Source organism: Dermacentor silvarum, chromosome 5, assembly GCF_013339745.2.
Source record: "Dermacentor silvarum isolate Dsil-2018 chromosome 5, BIME_Dsil_1.4, whole genome shotgun sequence".
NCBI classification, from domain to species: Eukaryota; Metazoa; Arthropoda; class Arachnida; order Ixodida; family Ixodidae; genus Dermacentor; species Dermacentor silvarum.
Genome location: NC_051158.1, coordinates 52,712,350 through 52,731,407, shown reverse-complemented (window position 1 = coordinate 52,731,407; position 19,058 = coordinate 52,712,350).

Below are 19,058 nucleotides of genomic sequence, written 5' to 3'. Positions count from 1 at the left end.
TCTATCGAAGAAAGACATACAAGCACGCGCTTTACAGTGTGCAGAAAGATGGGAAGTAGGTGTGCTCTTTAAAGAATTACTGCGTTGATGCAGGCGCTCATTCACGCATTCCCGTCCGACCAATGTAGGCTTTTTTTCACGAGATAGTGTAATCTCGCAAACGATCCCAACGGCGCTAGAGAGTAAAAGATTTCATGGCTTTGCAGAGCAACTAGGAGTAGTTAGCCTTCATACCTTTCTCTCAATTGCGCCGCAAGGCTTGTCAACCTTTAAATTAGCAGAAAAAAATTCACCACCCCTTCCACTCCGTGAAGATGGTCGAACAGCGCAGCTGCCTCCCGGCGCTACCGTTTTAACTCCGCATCTCAGGCGTGCAACTCGGTTTCGGCGAGCCGGTTCACGAGCCAACTCTCACTGACGCTCTCGGTAGGCAGCTTCTTCCTCAGGAGTACGCACTACTCGTAGTCTTCTCATAGTTGAAGCTTGGATCGAATGTGCGGAACCATTATTCCAAAGCTCCGCATATACAACCAATGCTAACGTGAATTCCTCTCACACCCCACTCCTCCGCTGACCTACTTTAATCCTACACCATAGCCTCCTATATTTTAAAAAAATATAGGAGGCTATGCCTACACCGACGCTGGTTGGCGCGCCTCATGCTGTCCCCCTCCAACGCGATTATTGGCCGGCGTGACTTTTGCCAACCACCCTCCCCGTTCTCCTTTTCATATGCACCCTCTCACAGCATATTTACAGGGGAAAAGTGGGCACCCCAACCTTTTTCCCCCTGTGGAGCTCTTCTTTTCTTCTCCTCTCCCGCTAGGTATTGCGTCCCCTTTTAGCAAAGTCCGACACCGACGGTACAGGGTCCGCTTAAAGTACTTCGCTGTAAAACAAAACAAAACAAAAAACATCCACTGACATGGATACGCAGATGGCGTCTGCCTTTTCTTTTGCATTTTTCTTAATAAAGTTCAGTTCTCAGACAGTGGTCGTCCTGCGCACTTCCTTTCTGTGTATCCTTCGTTGTCCACGCTGAATCAAGGAATGTATCAATTCGAACTCGCGCAGCTTTCCAGGTTACTGCAATTCGCTAATTGAGAAACAGGACATGTGCCGTCTTCATCTCAGTAGCGTTCCCGCAATTTAGTGAAAGTTTACCAACTCATCCGGTTTTCTTTTCTGATGCCGTCTCTACATTTGCCATTGCAATAACAAATTCTGAGACTCAATTTAATCTAAATTCAGTTCATTTTTACGAATCAATTTTGGAATGATTGTGAGACACATGCAGTAATTTTGGTACATCTAATAAATCCTAATTGAAATATATGCAAGATGAGATAGAGAGAGCTCTTTATAATAAAAGCAGAGAGGTTTGCTGGCGTAAACTATTCGCGTGCATGATACTCTGCATGGGTAGGGGACGCGCGAGGGGAACGCTCTTATCTTCCTGTCTTGTAGCGTCCACCTAAACCACGGCGTTCAGGTCAGTAGCTTAGATGAATCATAAAGCGAACGTTAGGTTTCGGCTGTTTTCTCTTTGTGATATTTGCACTGACAGAAACGTTGTATACAGTTAGGCAATCTCGCCTACTCCAAGGAAATAAGTAAAGCGCTCACGCATGCCATGCGAGCTTTTTAGGCACTAGCAGTGCGTTTTACTGAGAATAGATTGCGCGCTCAGCGAGGAATTAATTGTTTTCCTTTAAATGGGAGAAATACGGACTCCGAAGCACTGTTGAGTTTTTTTAAACGTTTGAACGCGGCCAAAGACTTACCATTGTTTGATTGGGCATATGAGAGAAGCAGACAATCACTCTGGGCCGCTAGTACGAGGTATTTGTGAGGAAACTGCTTTGATGGGTTATCATCCGGCGTATCTGTGACCACAATAAAAAATCATTATACATTCTAGTTTGCAAGTAACAGGAAACATCTGATTATGAAATAAGCTTTTTGCATAGACTGTTAGGTACAAAATACAAAACGCATCCGTAAAGCTAAACTAAAATTATAAATAAATGCCCATGATGAATACTACAAAAAGAATTTACTAGGAAACTACTTTATCTTCACTTGAAATACCAGACACAGTGCCTAAATGCAACCACGCTAATTAAACTCATGCGCCAGTTACAGCATGGATGGCGTGGGCAGAGAGCTCAACCTATGAATCCAATACTCGATACGCATATCGACAAGGCAAATGAAGTATTTAGTCCAGCGTTCTTGTTGCGGTACCATTTTCTATTCAATCCGCTATGAAATAATAAAAGCGTCAGTGCTTTAATAGGATTCTTCTGAAATATTCTTTCGATAGTTCTCATGTTCTAGCCGGAATCTCATATTGCGTAACATGTACCACATTTACTCAGTTTTAACGCGAGTTGTTTTTTTTTTTGTGATTTATGTTACTTGAACTCGACCCTCGCGTTACATTCGAGCAACCTCATATTTACGATGTTAAAACAAATATTCTAAATTCCGCGGTTTTTACCTCACGTTGGCGACCTGTCTTTACGCATTGACTCAATGCATAGACAAGTCGACCGAATTATGAGTGTTTTTGTTGTAATCGACGCCATTTTCTGTGTGCTTGTGACTGGTGTTACGTTTACGCTGCTCCGTTACCCTGCAGCCTTTCGTACTTTGACCACGGTAATTCGCAACGTTACGGTGACGCAGAGTGTTCAGTATGACGCCGCTTCGAAAGACGAGTCATTTTGATGGCCCAGGAGCGGGGCAACTCCGCTGCCGATTGGTAGCTCGACGTCAATGAGTCGACGATTCTCGGATGGTGGCACCAATGGGAGTCTTTGTAAATGCGGGGCCGGTTGGAAGGGCCTCGTAGTGGTCTGGCACGGTCCCCGAAAGAAGTGTTTGTTCTCAAACGAGCTTGACGGCAGGGATAGCTTGATTTTTCCGCGATCACATTGGAAAATATTTTCGCTTTCGCGAGGCTTGGCTTGTTTCGGCACCGAATCCATTGAAGTACACGGCCTAAATCACTCTTGGCACTGATAACGCACTAGACACAGCGCCAGAAACATCTGCCCGGGAGGCTTTCGCTGCCGAGTCACGCAAAATTTCGCGAAAGGGAACCTGTCTCCCGAAGTGATCGCCCGAGAATAACACCCAAAAAAGTTACGTCTCCTTCTCAGACGACGATGATAAGCGAAAATAACTCGTTCCCGCCATGATTCCTTGAATAAAGATACCATTTCTCTTTCTGTTCATCTCGCGTTACTTTTGCGGTTTCATTTTTTATTTATTTCGCAGACAGGAAAGTCCACCCTCGCGTTACAATCGTGGTCGCCCGTTGCATTCTAGAAATAATTGTAACCTTACATACTAGTAGACTTACCGACAGTTCATTTAAAACAAATTACCAACATGTAAAGTTTTATATTTCGAGAGCTTACTCTTGCCTCAGGGAAACTGCCGCCTGGGGGGGGGGGGGGGGGGTATTTTATACGGGTTCGTTTACTTTGCATAAAAACTGTTTCTTTCGCGGTCTTACTGTTGCTTGACCAGCAGCGCACCAATATCACTTTTACTGCAGTATTTACTGAAGATTCCTGTCTAATGGTCAAAATGGCTTTGTGACCAGACATTCACTCTGCATTTCCCTCGAAGGACTATATTCATTTGCGATTCGTAGAACGCGCTGCCGCGCAAAATTAACACCATCAGGCTGTTTCCGTAGGGGACGTGACTTCTTTTTTTTTGAATTAGGTGGATGAAGTGTTTTTTAATAAATAAAACGCAGTACGGTTTCTAGACGTACTGAATATGCAGTCTGTGAATCTTAGCCATCACGATTGGAGAGGAAAACAATAAAATCGAGAAACAATTCACAAATGTGCACCGATGTCACAGGTGTACTCAACTAGATTCACTATTGCTTAGGATGAGTCATATAACAGGATAGGCACATATTAGAAAAATACAAGTCACTTAAACAAATATTAACAAAGAGTATCTCATTCCAGAGAGTCGGTAATTGGGATAACATTTACCAATATTATCAGCAAGCATTTTTTTGTTAACATCATCTTGGACTTCGCATCATTTGTGAAAAATGTAAACTATAGAGACAACTTATATTTGTTGTCTAAATACGGTTATACGAATATATCAGTACACATTTAAGTAAAATAAGGAAACATTTAGAGTTTGATTACGCACTGTATGTTTCCCTGCCTCATTTTTAAATATGGAGAATAATAACTATTTTAGGTTTGCTCATTATTTCAACCAACCTTAACGACCTCCTTTGCCGTGCAGGCGTTTGCAATCAACTACGTGCTACTAGTATTGGTTGCGACTTCCCCGTTATTTAGTTCTTCTATTCTATGCGAATGATCATAGAATATGTTCGGTATGGCGCAGTATTTACCTGTTATAGTGGTGTTAAAAAACGGTCAAAAGTATGAGTTCCACCATGAATGCCGAGTGTCGCTAATGGGAGCCTGTTGTGTCTGCGTCATACCGAGTTCTGCGCATGCGCAGTACGTGTCATTTTCTTCTCCTCGCTTCCACATCCTCTCCCACTTCGGGGATAAAAGCAAGCCTACGCCCCCAAATAAACGCTTTGTATGTTCGAGCTGGCTGTGCCTCGTAACTGCTCCGGCCCGCGTGCCGTGGCTATGCTACAGAGCCATACCGATATACGCTTCATCCACAATTACCAAACGTAATGCTTTCGGAATTTGGCGTGTCGTGCAAGGCATGTGATTTCAATGACAACAGCTTTTAACAAAAATGTCAGATGCGATAAATAAAAAGAACAAGAAGACAGCGCATGAAAATAACATGTCTATTTGATTACCTTGCCACATCAGAATTTTTTGTCGTTGTAAACTAGTGTAGCACATGAGAGACCGTAAATGCGTTTTTAAGGGGGAACTGTTTTAACGAGTTGCCACCAGTTTTCCGGATCTCATATGTTTCTAGCGTATTACCGTGCGCCGATCCCGGAGATAGCGCTGTTTACTGTCAGTGCAGTCTAGTGCACTCGCCGTAATGTTCCCCAAATGTATCTATAAACGTCGGTTGGGACGAGGTTTATTCGGTTCGGGAGCTCGTCATCGAACGAGCGCTGCACACACGTGATGATGATGATCACATATACAGGCCAAGAGGAGGATAGGTAAAAGTGTGAGACTGATGATGATAACTTACAGATGAGGCAGATGTACGCTTATTGCGCACATTGATATGCAGCGAACAAACAATGATACGAAGGACAGCACAAGGAAAATTATCTGCAGTTCTTAAATGAAATAACGTATTTATAAACAAATCAGGAAAATTAAAGAGGATGAAAAGTCACCTGGCCACAGGTTGGATACGAACCCACGTCTTCGCATTACGCGTGTGCTGGTCTTACAAATTGATCTATGCGGAGCCGTGCCCCATCCACATTTTGGGGTTTTTATGTTTATCTACTAGAACTAACTCTGGCGCTGCTAGCCGACACTACACACGGCCATTGCGGCGGATGTGGAACATCCTTATTGCCACAGGCATCAAGTCTATGTGGACTTTTTAGGTGAAAGCAACTAGTCAATAAATCGACACATCCGGGGGCAACCGTTGTGAAGATTCTGACAGTGCTTTGAAAACACAATCTGACGGGCTTTGCTACTGAACTACAACATAAAGAGTATTAAAACATGGACTTCACTCTCAGTGAAGTACGTTATTCACGAGCAATTGTTTTAAAATGTGCTCATGATTAAATGAGTGGTAAGGGCGTATTTGTTTCTATTTAGCTGCGGTTGCATGAAATGGTGGTGAATAATTGGGGATCATCCGTCTGACATTTCGACAAACGCCCACGTATAGGCGTCATTTCGAATAACTACCTGTGTAATATATACTGAAAATGATAATGACAGTTCCGTACCTTCTAACATGGTCTTCAAGGCGACGCTCCTCATTCCACCACTGCGCGTAATTTGAAATTTCACTCTCTCTTCTCTGGAAATATGAAAACTCGAGCATTTGCAAGGTTACAGGGACAACATTCACAACCAATGAAAAATTGAGCACGCCTTTACGTCCTCTTGCTCAGAGTATTCATAGCCGGTACAGAGACTGTGTCCTCCTTCTGCCGTGGCACACTATCTTGAGGGAGACCGAGTTGACTCGGTACTTTAAAACACTTAACAGAGCGAAACGGTACACGTCAAACAGCGTCGGCGATACTAGATGGTGGTCGCGCAGATTGCGACACTGGAACAACTCGTTTAATTTCGTACTCAACGAGGTGGCTGCACGAACTGATTATAAGCCCAATTTGAGCTCATTGTAGTTTGAAATCTATCTCAATGATATCTTCGAGCACAGAGTGCGATATTGGCAATGTGCATCGTAGTCACCTTGAAATGCACCGGAAAAGACAAATTACTGCATTTATTCAAACAACTATGATCATCGCTACACAGCATAATGCTTATAGACACCTTTTCATTCTCTCCAATAGTCAAAGCTTCTATTACCTGGCTCACAAACATACCTCAACTCTCACCTAGGATTCGGGTAATAGAAAGCAACTCCACACCCACACAAAAATGAGAATGCACCGGTAAGTGCGATGTAGTTGTATTCTTGATGTAAGCTCATGTTCGCATGAGCGATAATTGATACACTGGCCTTCGCGTCCGCTATAGACGCTTCCTAATGGAAGTGATTATTTTACTAGCCAACGCCTCGCGTGACATCGATGCTGGCTTTATTATTCCTAGAAGTGGGCTTCACTTCTGGCCATAAAAAACGTGTAAATCCCCCAGTCAGCCTTCGTGGAGACTAGAAAACGATATGCACACTTCGTATGGGGTCCCACATTTTTTTTCAGGTTGCGCGATAATTTGTGCACACATCACACCAACTCGGGCCTCTTCGCTAGGAGCGTGAGCTTAGGTGTCTTTAATGCTGAGCGTTCTTTGCCTTATTCCAGGCACTGTGCGGGAGGCTGTTATGTCTTTCCTGGCTGGCCACACTTCTTATTTCTGCAAAATAAAGTAAAAATTGTGCAGATCCCACGCACTGTGAAAATAGAAGTTACGCAAAGTATTTTGCTGCTGCCTGGCTAACCATTATTGCTTTGGCTTCTGAAAAGTGTTACCAAGTTGACCAAAATCTTTGTGTAAGTCGAGTGTGTATTTGTGACGGGAGCTTATGTGTTTTTGAGCAGAGCAGCGCAAATATCGCGCGGTGGTTGCGGGATTATTTCTGCTACAGCAGTTAGACGCAAATTGATACGTGCTTATTATTGGATTTTACGGAGGTACACACAAGAAGTTAGCGAGAGTAACACGCCTTTTGACCTGTTCAGCGACCTAAGTGTTATAGAACCATACGCACCTATATTTATGTCATGGGGTACATTTAAAAACAACGATGCCATTTGTACTTCAGCTAAAAAAAGTGCAATTACCTTTAGCAGATCATAAATTGGTACAAAGTCGCACAATCTCTACGTAGGCTAGCTTCTGCGAGGAAAGCACTGGGACTCATCCCGGAGATAGTGCACTCCAACAGCACGCACTTGAAAACACGAACTGTAGCGTAAAAAGAATACAAGAAAGTGGCACGGGATGCAATCGCCATTTTTCCGCATCTGGTAAATCTCTAGCTGCGTATTGTGGGCCGATGACAGAAATTGTGGGCTGATGTGTGCTATTGGGCATGTGCACCTGGGACCATGGGTTACCGTGATGTCCCGAGTATATATATATATATATATATATATATATATATATATATGTAAATAATTCATGTGTGTGTACTACTTATTAACAAACAATTAGAAAACAGTCTCATGGCAGGATTACCACAGGGAACCCCTAGCAAAGCAGCCCTATGCTCTAATAATTTGACCACGGGGGAATGACCCAGCAAGGGGGAACATTCCTAAGCGTCATCCGCGTGCAAACGAGTCCGTCGAGGCAGTTGGCGAGTTTTCTTGCAATATTAATTATAGGAACACTCCATGTGATCTTTCGCCGCCGTCTATAGTTACACAAAAATGCGGATTTCTTTAGTTTTAATTCGTTTTCTCAAGAACATTACTTACATGAGCTGTACGCTTTTCCTTTGGATCTCGATTTGAACGCTAGGTGGCAAAATATATCCAGGCGTGTTCGTGTTCCATCCGAGACACTTGAGCACAGAACCAGCTGTGTTCTAAATCGTCAGGTTATACACCTTTGCTTGCAGGAACGAATTTTAACACAGCCAACGCATACCATGCAGATCCTGACGGTTTTGGCATTAATTTCCCAGACGTAGTTGCCATGGTAGGGTGGCTAGAACAGTACCTACTGATGCGGGGTTTTTGCGGCGAAGCACCGCGTCTCTCACATGGCGCAAACAAGCCTGAGCGTGTTAATTACCTGAATGTCCGCACAGAAGCTCCTGTGACATGCTAATCGCACACAAGCCATACGCGCCATGACTACACGAATGCAGGAACAACGTGTTGCTGCGTGCGCGGCGCACTCTGCAGATCAAAGCCGGAGGAGCCCAGATGGGGCGCTGCAGAAACAGGAGGCCCAGGCTAAGCTACAATGGGGACAAAACCCTGCAGTTTAAACGAACGAAGCGGACGCACATCGTGCTCACCGTGACCATGTTGCACTGCAGGAACACGAGACCGACACAAGTAGACAATGCCGACAAGAACCTGTAGTTCTGGCAGATGCTATTCGCGTTCATCGAGTTCGTCCTGTCCATGCGTGTCTGCGCAACTCCCGCAACTCCTTATTGATTAGCCAACTTATGTTAACTGTAATTTATACAGCCACCAAAGCTACGAGCCTTTCCTTTGTGTAATATTATAGCATGTCACTATCGCATTCATTGTTGAGCCCTCATGGCGAAATTGAATTTTTTTATATCCTGTGGCGAGGTTGCCACACTTAATCACATGTTATGGGAATGGCAGGTCATAACAAACAATTCGGGCAGAGCCGACACCGCCGTCTCTTCCACCGCCAGCCTCCGCTCGCGTTGGAAGACCGCACTGCTCAACTCCAACATGACAGTACAACTCTGGGCCGTCCAGCGAGCCGAGGAAGCCGCTTCGAGACAAGGTCTCGGAACCGCGTCTGCGGGGGTACCTAGACCCATTAAAAATACGCCGCACTCAAAACTGATTGATTTCATAATAAAGTTTACGTTCTTCTTCTAGATAAATAAGTCTATGAAATTACCAAATGGCCGGATTCGAACTGAGGACATCTTGCAGAGAAGTCTGATAATGTAACCTATACGGCATGGTCGCTTTTTTCACATAATGGCGTGGCTCATAATCGGATGGTAGGGTTCACAAATGCCGGAAATTGTTTAGGAATATTTGACACGTCATCATACGACAAAATTTGGGCTGATCCCGAAGATAAGGAAGTAAAATAATTCGAGTCCGATGCTCATACTACGCCTCTCACAGGAGAAGTGGTGCGATAAAGTGCAGTGCGCAGTGACTGTGCCCCTATTTCACCTTCAATTTGCCCAGGAAGAGTATGTATTGTATTGATGTTTGTTAAAGCGGTGCTACACGCTAACCTTTCTATCTACGGTAGAGTGCCTAGAGTGCAGCAAAGTGTGGTTGGCATTAAAAATGTACGACGAAAATTTGAAATCAAACCTCTGCCTTCGAGCGCAGCAACACAATGCTCCCACACTGTGCCATGGTCGTCCGCGTAGTCCTCTCGTGCCGAAGACGATTAGCTTTTTGAGACCTTTGCGGCTTGTATCACATGCCTGTCCGGGATACGGCCCCATTATTTAGCACTTTATTTGTAGCAGCTGGCTAACACTACGTACAAACTGAGCGATGCTGACCACCTTCATAAGAGGCCCAGGTCGAACAGGTTCTTAGTTTCATCACCGCAGGGGAAATGTCATCGCCGTTCTAACATACGTGTATGACATGTAGTATTTTATGGCGTCGTAATGCGAGTTTTTCTCTATTACACTCATCCAGTACCTGTGTGGAACCAATTATCCGTACGTAGCAAGCTCGCGTTGAATGGCCAGAGTACCAATTACGTCGTCGGCGTCATACGGTCGTAGTCACAGTCATCATGCTACTGTCGTCACGCACATGCTCGCGTCACACACATTGCTGTTCGTTTTACACAAAGACGTTAGTCCACCTGGTAACGCTTTGCGTAACCCCAAACCATCCTGGAAAGTCAGCTACTCTACAGAATTCTTCACGTACTATTGATTCCCACAGCGCGCAGGACCGGCTTCAATTTTTTTATCCCCGAGTTTCTGTCAAGTTCTAGTAACCAGAACGCCTACATTTAGTCAGCTGGTTTACCCTGCTGAATATCGGTACCTGTATCCGGGACCATTCTTGAGAAACTATCTATTTGCTTATATAGCGCATCAGGCCTGCGCTCGTTGAACCTTCAAGTGTAACACTTGCGGGTAGTTGTTTTTTGGCAAACTTGCTTTTCCATTTACTTTACTTTTCAGGCACTTCAATAAACAAGTAATAAATACTACGTTTTCCTTTGTTGTCATGGGGCGCTCTAACGTAAAATGATTCCAAACTGTTTTGATTCCAAACTCCTGACGTCACATTTACGCAACCACAGACGCAAGCATCGGGCGGTGACCCGCAGCGTTGTCTGAACAACACATTCAAACACTCTCCTCGTTTATAGGTCACCTTCGATCGCTCTCAAAACCACTAACATTGTCTACACTCAGCGGTTTTTCTTATCTAATTCGCTGACAAGAGGCGAAAAGCACGCTCTAGTAGGGAGGGTTTCGATGTGGCCTAGCCAGCACAGTGAAAATAGATAACCGCATGAAGAGGGCAGTGCCGGCTTCTCCGATTGGTCCGCTTCGCCTTACTTAGTTTGCGGTGGCTGGTAGAAAATCGCGGCGACGTGCAACGGAAGGATAAGAATGCCGCTAAAACGGATCCTCAGCAAGGAACGGTTGGCAGAGCGATGTCGTATGCAGGCCGACAGGGCTCGATAACGTTTTAATGCCACGCGAAAAGGTTTATCATGCGCAAATAAATACATGCTCACCGGCAGGTGCGAGTAGCAAGGGCCTGAGCGATCGGCGGGAAGCCATCTTCTATTCCTTTAGAAACGGGGCAGTCTGTGGCTATTAAGAACATTTTTCAGTTTTGTTCGGCATATTAATGCATTTTTTCGCGCACACGTCACTTTGATGTGGTAAGTTTTCGCGGTTTTGTGAGGTCGCGTGACACAGAGGTGAAGTGGGCGTAGCCAGAAAACATTGGACCAATAGCAGAGGGCTAATGGTGAAAAGGCGTCGAATCAGGAATGATTATTTTTCTTTTGTGCGGTTTAATAATGCATAATCAGTGTGTATACGTTATATCAGATGGGAAGCTATCGCGGTTTTTGTGACGTCGCGTGACAGACAGGCGAAGTTGGGAGTGGCCCGAAAATGTTCTGACCAATCGTGGAGGCTTATTGCAGAAATTGGAATCAAAACAATTTGGAATAATTTTACGTTATAGCGCCCATGGTTTCTTCACTTTATATCAGTGTGACGATATAAAAGCCAGCAGGCAATTCACCCAAGGAAACCATAGGGGTAATGAGTTGAGGTTGAATTTCATATGTAGATAATAATGAAAAAAAGGGATGTGATTTTATATCACCATAATCACGGACTCGCACGAAGCATGTCGTAACTACGCTGCTGGTAAAATTTCGCGAACAGCGATCTCCATCTTAAAGACCTCCACCCTTCCTGAAACGGCTACAATAGTATAGACACCCGGACACGATTCTCTCGTTGGCAACCTGAGGGCCCACGAGTCGGCTCGAGCGCGCGCTCACCGAGCCTCACAGTGACAGATCCGTGCACAGGACAGTTCGGAACCAGTCCCAAAACAATTTCACGCCGTACTTCAACACTACAGACTACAGCGCAGGAAATATCCCCACCACATTACTCACTCACGCGTGCTGAAGCAGTTTCGTTGAGGCGGCTACAGATAAACACGTTTCGGCACCGAACACTATATCGGACCAGAATATACTATACACAATATCACACGTTATAACCGCAACAATGCCCAGATTGCAAATCCCCGGCCTCGCTCTACCATTCCACTTGGGCCTGCCGGCTCATGAGCGCCAACCCTATAATCAAACACCTAACCACTCAACAGTGGGAAGCCTCACTGTCTAGCGTCAGCTCCCGGGACCAGCTCGATCCTGTCGTGAGAGAGCACCGGGCGGCCGCCGCTCATGGGGTCCTGGACAAAGACTCTACCCACGCCCAGGGCCCGTCGAAGGACCCTGCGGTTCCTCTTTATTTTAATAAATGTTTTCTCTCTCTCTGTCATAGATCTGATCTTAAAGATCTCACGCAAGCATAAAGCTTCTATCAAACTAGAATTTCTTCTGTTACTGAGACTAAACAATATTTTGCTGAACGGCTTAGGGATTAGCCGTAGAAGACACAGTGTTAACAACATGAGACGATTATATGAAGCTATGCCTTAAACATCTTTGTTATTGCTCAAATCATCATTAGTGCTCAAGTATGTCTCGCACCGATTAAAATTTATCTCATGTGCAATACAGTGATCCCTAGCCGGCTTAAAGTGTAATGGTTACGTACATTGTTATCATTTTCTTCATCGGAATTCTGAAAAAAAAAGATAGATTGGTATGTCACTTATTTCACTTGTACTAGAACCCCCATCCAAAATTGACAGAAGTGTACGGAAGCAAAGAGTATTTAGTTTTGTTTATTAGGCGCCCCGCCCCCTTATGCTGTCGTATAGTAACGGAACGCCTAGACCTCCAATGTTTTATGTACCAGTGGTGGCGCGGACACGCTTAATAACCAATGCTATCTATTTGAGAACTAACACAATCACAGTAGCAATACAGGGTTTGTCTGAAAAGTAATGTCAGTGATTATGCGTCGCGGCTATGCGTCCGAGCGCGCTGGGACCAGTTGAGAATGGTGGAGGGGGACGTTAGCTTACGCATGCGCCGTCGCTCAGTTGTCTGCGACCATCTGGAGAGTAAGGATGTGCTTTTCCGTGAAAATCGTTTTCATTTCCCGTGCAAACCGTAATGCAGCGCCCGTTGGAACACAGGATTACCATCAAGTTTCGTGTGCAACTCGGCAAGTCCACAGCGGAAACCTTTCATAATCGTCGGAACGTCAGGTCTACCGGTGGCACAAGGACTTTTTAGAAGGTCACGAAGAGGTGAACGATGAAGCCAGCGCCGGACGGCCATCAACCATCATCAATAATGAAAATGTGACGCGTGTGAGAGATCCTTTGAATCCAGACCGCCATTAGAATATCCATAGACATTAAACATTCCAAAAAGTACCGTTCACGAGATTTTGACGAATAATTTGCAGATGCGAAGTGTGCGCGCCAAGATAGTGCCCAAAGTGTTAACGGACGACCAAAAATCCCGCCAAGTTGAAACGTGCCAAGGACTTGGGGATTTGTATGAAAGTGACCACCCCACTTTTTAAATAATGTCATCTCCAGGTGGCGAGTCTTGGGTGTTTGAATACGAACCCGAAACAAAAAGGCAAAGTGCCGAGTGGCACACCTCAGAGCCCCCTCGCCCCAAGAAGGCCAGAATGAGCAAGCCAAAGGACAAAACCATGCTAATTGTGTACATAGAACAACCGTCCACGCAAAATTCTACGTGCAAGTGCCCAAAAGGATTCATCGTGTCCACCCTAATAGCGCGGGTGATTGAGAACTTCACCATGACAACTTGCAGCCCATACAACCTTCAGCGTGACTCGGTTACTAGTCTATTCAAAGGTACCAGCGGTTCACCAGCCGCCCTACAGTCCTTGCATGGCACCCCCAGATTTCTTTTTGTTTCCGCGCTTAAAACCCCCATGAAAGGACGTCATTTCGGGACAGTTCACAAAGTCAAGCAGGCTGGCACGAAGGCTCAAATGTTCATTCCGGAGCTGGCCTTCTGTGACGCCTTCGATGCCAGGAAATATCGCTGGAAGCGATTTATTGACGCAGGATGAGCCTATTTTGAAGCTTTTTAATGTGTTGTACTAAGATGATCAACAATTTTTCTACTCAACTCAATGACATTACTTTTCGGACATACCATGTATCGCGCTACCCCTGGAGTACAGGCAACAGTAATCATGTGAAATGTATAGAGAGACTCCTATGAACTGCATTTCGTCTATATATCTACAAAGCCGCCAAATTAAACTGCTTCCTCGACGTCATAGGCATTAATACAGCTACTGTTTTTGTTTATCGGTGCTTGTCCCTGCTCTGGGGTATACAGTATACAGTACAGGGTGACAGTAGAATACCAGCAATTAGTTAGAGGTGTACTGTTTCGTCAGCAGGCTCATAGATGAAAAAACAGAAATGAAATTCATTCAAGGGGAGAACGGTGCTATCGATCACAAAACTTCTCAACTAAATGTGCTGCCTTATTTGCCTGAAATGAGGCACTTCAAATCAAGATAACAATTTGCTTTATCTAAAGCATAGCACTAAGGAACGAACGAAAGCAAGGAAGAAAGACGGAAAGAAAAAAGTCACAGGCCTGTGCGGCACACGCAGCACAGTCACAGCGTAAGCTGGTGGAGCGGCTCGAGTAGCTACAATTTGGGCACCACGCACAACATGGTCTTCGCCGCAGTGTGTTCGCCTCGATTTGACGAGGACGATCTGAACTATCTGCCCGGCGTCGACGGCGAGCTGCGGCTTGTAATGATCTCTGCACAGCAGTCTACTGAGCCCGATCAAGCCTTACAATTCCAACTTACATGTCGGGAACGCCGCGTTTGCAGGCTTCTTAACTCGATGGCGCCACCATACTGGCGGAGGCTTGGCAGCTCGGGAGCGCGTTGATTGCGCGCCTCGTCTGAAACGCATATCGTCGTCTGCGCCTGTGCACCTTACCTCAGATGGCGCCACCATACTGGCGGAGGCTCGGGTCGTCTGCCCCTGCGCGCTTGCCTTTAGGGCATTTTCTGCTGGCCGATAGCAAGCGATTTCGTGGCTCAGTGGTAGAATATCTAGCTCCCATGCAGCGGGCGCGGGTTTGATCCCGGCGGGAAACGCGTACTTTTTTTTCGAATTTCCGGCGATAGTGGTTACGGTGGGCCAACGCAGGCGGGGGCATCATCACGAACCTGAAACGGCTGTTGGAATGAGCCCATAACAGCTTACGCTGTAAAAGAGAACGAAAGAAAGCACCGTTGGGTAGTGCATTAGGTGCTCGCATGTGTCGTTGAGCAGGTCGACCTACAGCGCCATACGTTTATTTCAGACTGCGGCTCGATTTAGCAGCGGTGATAGCCAGTAGGCGCAGGACTAATGAAACCTACTGTCATGTTGCAGAAAGCCTGAGACTTACCGCAAGAAAACGCTAGCATGTCGTTTTGCCTTTAAGGAATGCGTACGATAGTCTGGTATGTGCAAAAACTCTAAAGGGCCTAAACAAATTTTGAAAAGAAGGTCTGGAGTAGTGGGGTGAATGTTACGTATCTATTCAAATTACGTGTTGCAACAAACAAAACAATCACGCTCTCTATTTTCCACTTTAAAAAACGTTAACTAAATTGTGGGACTAGTCCCAGCAGTGGTGCCCCAGACACGCTCCCGTTCCACAGCGTTCGATCTATAACTAAGAAAAGTCCGCGAGTATAACTATGTTACTTCAAAACCGGCTAAATAGCTGTTCCTTTTTTTCATAGTTTGATATATACAAATTATAATTATTTTTGTTAATAAATGAAGTTGCGCACTTCAACATAAGGAGGTTCAATTACGTACGTGTTCTGGTTTTCGGAAGCAATTCTGAAAAGTGGAAAAATATATGCATTTCTTTCATGTATTTTTTCACAAGTGCACAGTACTAACTACTTAAACATATCATAGCAGTGCCTTCTTCGCTTACACGAAACAAGTGTATGCACTTTACATCAATGCCCTTGTTTTTTTTTTTTTATCAGAGTCGTTGAATACTTTAACGGAACTATCATCAGTTCTTACTCAGCTTTGAAAGCGGAAAGCACCAGGAGAACTGGTGCAGCTGGTGGGTAATGCGCAAATGTGAGAAATATAGCAAGTACTCCTTGCATCAAAGGTCTAAATACACCTGAACAATTCCAGGGAATTCCCCGATAGGTACATTCAATATTGAATCAGTATGTATCAAATGGCTACGTACATTGATAAACCACACTTAACCAAAACACCCGTGCCATCAACAGCCGACGAATTTATCGATTGCATAACGAACAGCCAACAAGCTCTATCGGAGCATGCGTTTATAATTACCTATGAATAAATGTATGCTGGTGCAAAGGGGACGTCCTGTTGGTGACTCTGCTTTACATAAGAAATGTAAAAATGCATCCCGCGTTACAGTTGGCACGCCGTTCTTCTGACAAAAGTTTTCTCTATGGAGAAATGGGGGAGATGTCTTAACAAAGCTCAACAAAACGTGGCAGCCGTCATGTTACATTCCCGGCTGTATCTCAGCGCTGCAGTGTTCCCAATGTTACTGCACATAAAACTACCTTCGTGCCCATCATTCTTCGCCGGCCGTCGGGCTTTATTTCCTCTACTGGGCTCTACATAAACTATTGGATACGGAATTTCAAACTTTAGGCACAATTCTTTTTCACAGTTACCAGACATACGTACTCGCAGTACTTTGTGCAATTTAATCCAAACCACTTAGTTTCGGATTGTTTAAAACATTTATAAGTACTTGTTTTCTGTTGCCGACTATTACCAAGTAGAAATTCTTGATTTTTAACAACTACATGGAAACGTGCTTGCTTTTCTTGTTATGTTTTTGGTCGGCGTCCATTTTATCTTTGACTATGAGCGATCCCGACGAGACGAACTTTTGTCGAACTTTTGATTTAAATAACTTCCAGCTTTAAATTTTCCACAATCTTGCCTTCCTGAAACCCATCTTTAATTTCAGAATCTTTCTCAAACTAAATTTTCTTGATGGCGAGTTTCAAGCCTTCTTTGTTCAACTGCAACACTGCAGCCCGAAAACGACTGGGATAGGGAGAAAGTACAAAGGGTAACAAGAATGTCCCCAAAATTACCATCCATGCACTTACGTGCCGCTTTATGTGCTTCATGCGCGCACATTTGAAATGACAAGAAATACCACCAGGTGGCGTATGCTTGGTTAATTGCAGAGTGGGCTCTCTGCCCCATTGACGTATGGTGCTCGCCCCTTAGCTTGTATTGCTTTGGGTTGACCGACACGCATTGTGGGGTCGTGGAGAACGTCTCAGATTTCGTGAGATCGACCACTCCCCACTTCTGTCTTACGAAGGTATGACTTTTCTGCAAGTATAGATCATTTTGTAAATACACAATGTTTATGTAAAAAAATTCACCGCCACTTAAGTATCCTTACGTGACTTGAATGCGAAAGCATTATGGCTTCTCTAATCAATTGGTTACGTCCACGATGGGTGATGTCATATATTGTCACGTGTCACTCACAACTCTACCTTAATACATCTTGCTCTAGATTGTGCCAAACTTAATTCACATTATTCCACCTTAATCCGCCTTCCTCTAATTTGTACCAAGCGTCATCCATCGTAATCCACTTTAGCGCCGCAGCCATTACGTGCCCAATGAGGCGCGCACTAGGCCACACCTTTAGTCAGCCAGGTGGCTGCGACGTGACGTGTGCAATCGCACACGCACTAGGCTCACTTTTAGTCACCCAGAACCGTGGAGCTGCCATGGCGCCGGGGAAGCACGCTCGTCTAAACCGGAGGCCCGGGTTCGATTGCCACCGGGACCCAAATTAACCAAATTGCATTTTCAAAGCCATTGCTTTCCTTTATTTACGGGAACCTGTCTGTGAAATTTCACGTCAATCCGAGCATTTTTGGTGTGTTCGTACTTTTCGCGCCGTCGGCCATATTTGGTTGACCACGCCGGATTTTCGGCTGCATGGGACGTACGGGAAGTGTAATGCTTTTGCATTGAAAAGTTCTACTTGTCTTGAGCTTCTTGTACTGCAACAGTTGGGGACAAGCCAAGGCCTACTAACTTCAACCAGATCCATTAGCCGGTTACGCGAGCTCACAGCCTCCGCATGTGAGAGATCATGCGAGCGAGAAATTATAGAATTTATTGTGCGTTCTGTTCACTTGTAGAAATACCATGTAAAAGGTGTACATCTCGACTCAAAAGTGGCACATTGGAATTAAAGGTACAGGTGAAGGCTTTTAGGTAACGTTGTCAACACTCGTTTGTTTTAAATTAGGATAGCTAGTAAACACCCATATTCCGTGCAATATTTAGCCCCCTATAAGTATCCACTCATTGCTTCAGATTGTCCAATAATTTGCATGATTACAAAAACTGTAAAGCGATATTTCACTTTAATTTTACTTGTTGCAGACCATGTTAGCTGCCTGATTTACGAGCGCAAGACTTTGTTTAACACGTTCTGTATATCCGTTCCAAGGAGGATAACGAGCCGATAAGCAGTTCTTGGTTTTTTTGGTGTCATCTGGCGCCCCAAATTTGTTTGCTTCACAAAAAAAGGTATTTCTGTATCATATTTCTGAGAGTACATGAGTACCATAGTTAAATAGGTTTAAGGCAACGACATTCGTTGTGCTTTCAGGGATCAATTCGTCTTGTAGACTGAAGGAGGATATTGATAGCAGGAATCTTGCAATCAGCTGTGTTGTTCTTTTATTCGATATGCCACTGTTTACAATGAGTATTTCTGGTGTCCTTGAACAGGACAAACTGAAACCCTAGGAACAATTGGACTTCACGTTGGCAGTCCCTATTTGCTTCAACTTGCGGTGGCTATCGCTTAGTATATATTGATTATAAAGTGTGATTCTATAGTGAAAAAACAACCCAATCACATTTTAAATTTTGCGCGTATTCTCTTGACCATGTTAACCAAAATAACCGTTTGCAAAATATCAGAAGCAGGAAATTATTATTACATAGAAAAAAATAAACGTGGCCTAGGGAGATGTGAAGGTAAAAGTTCTTC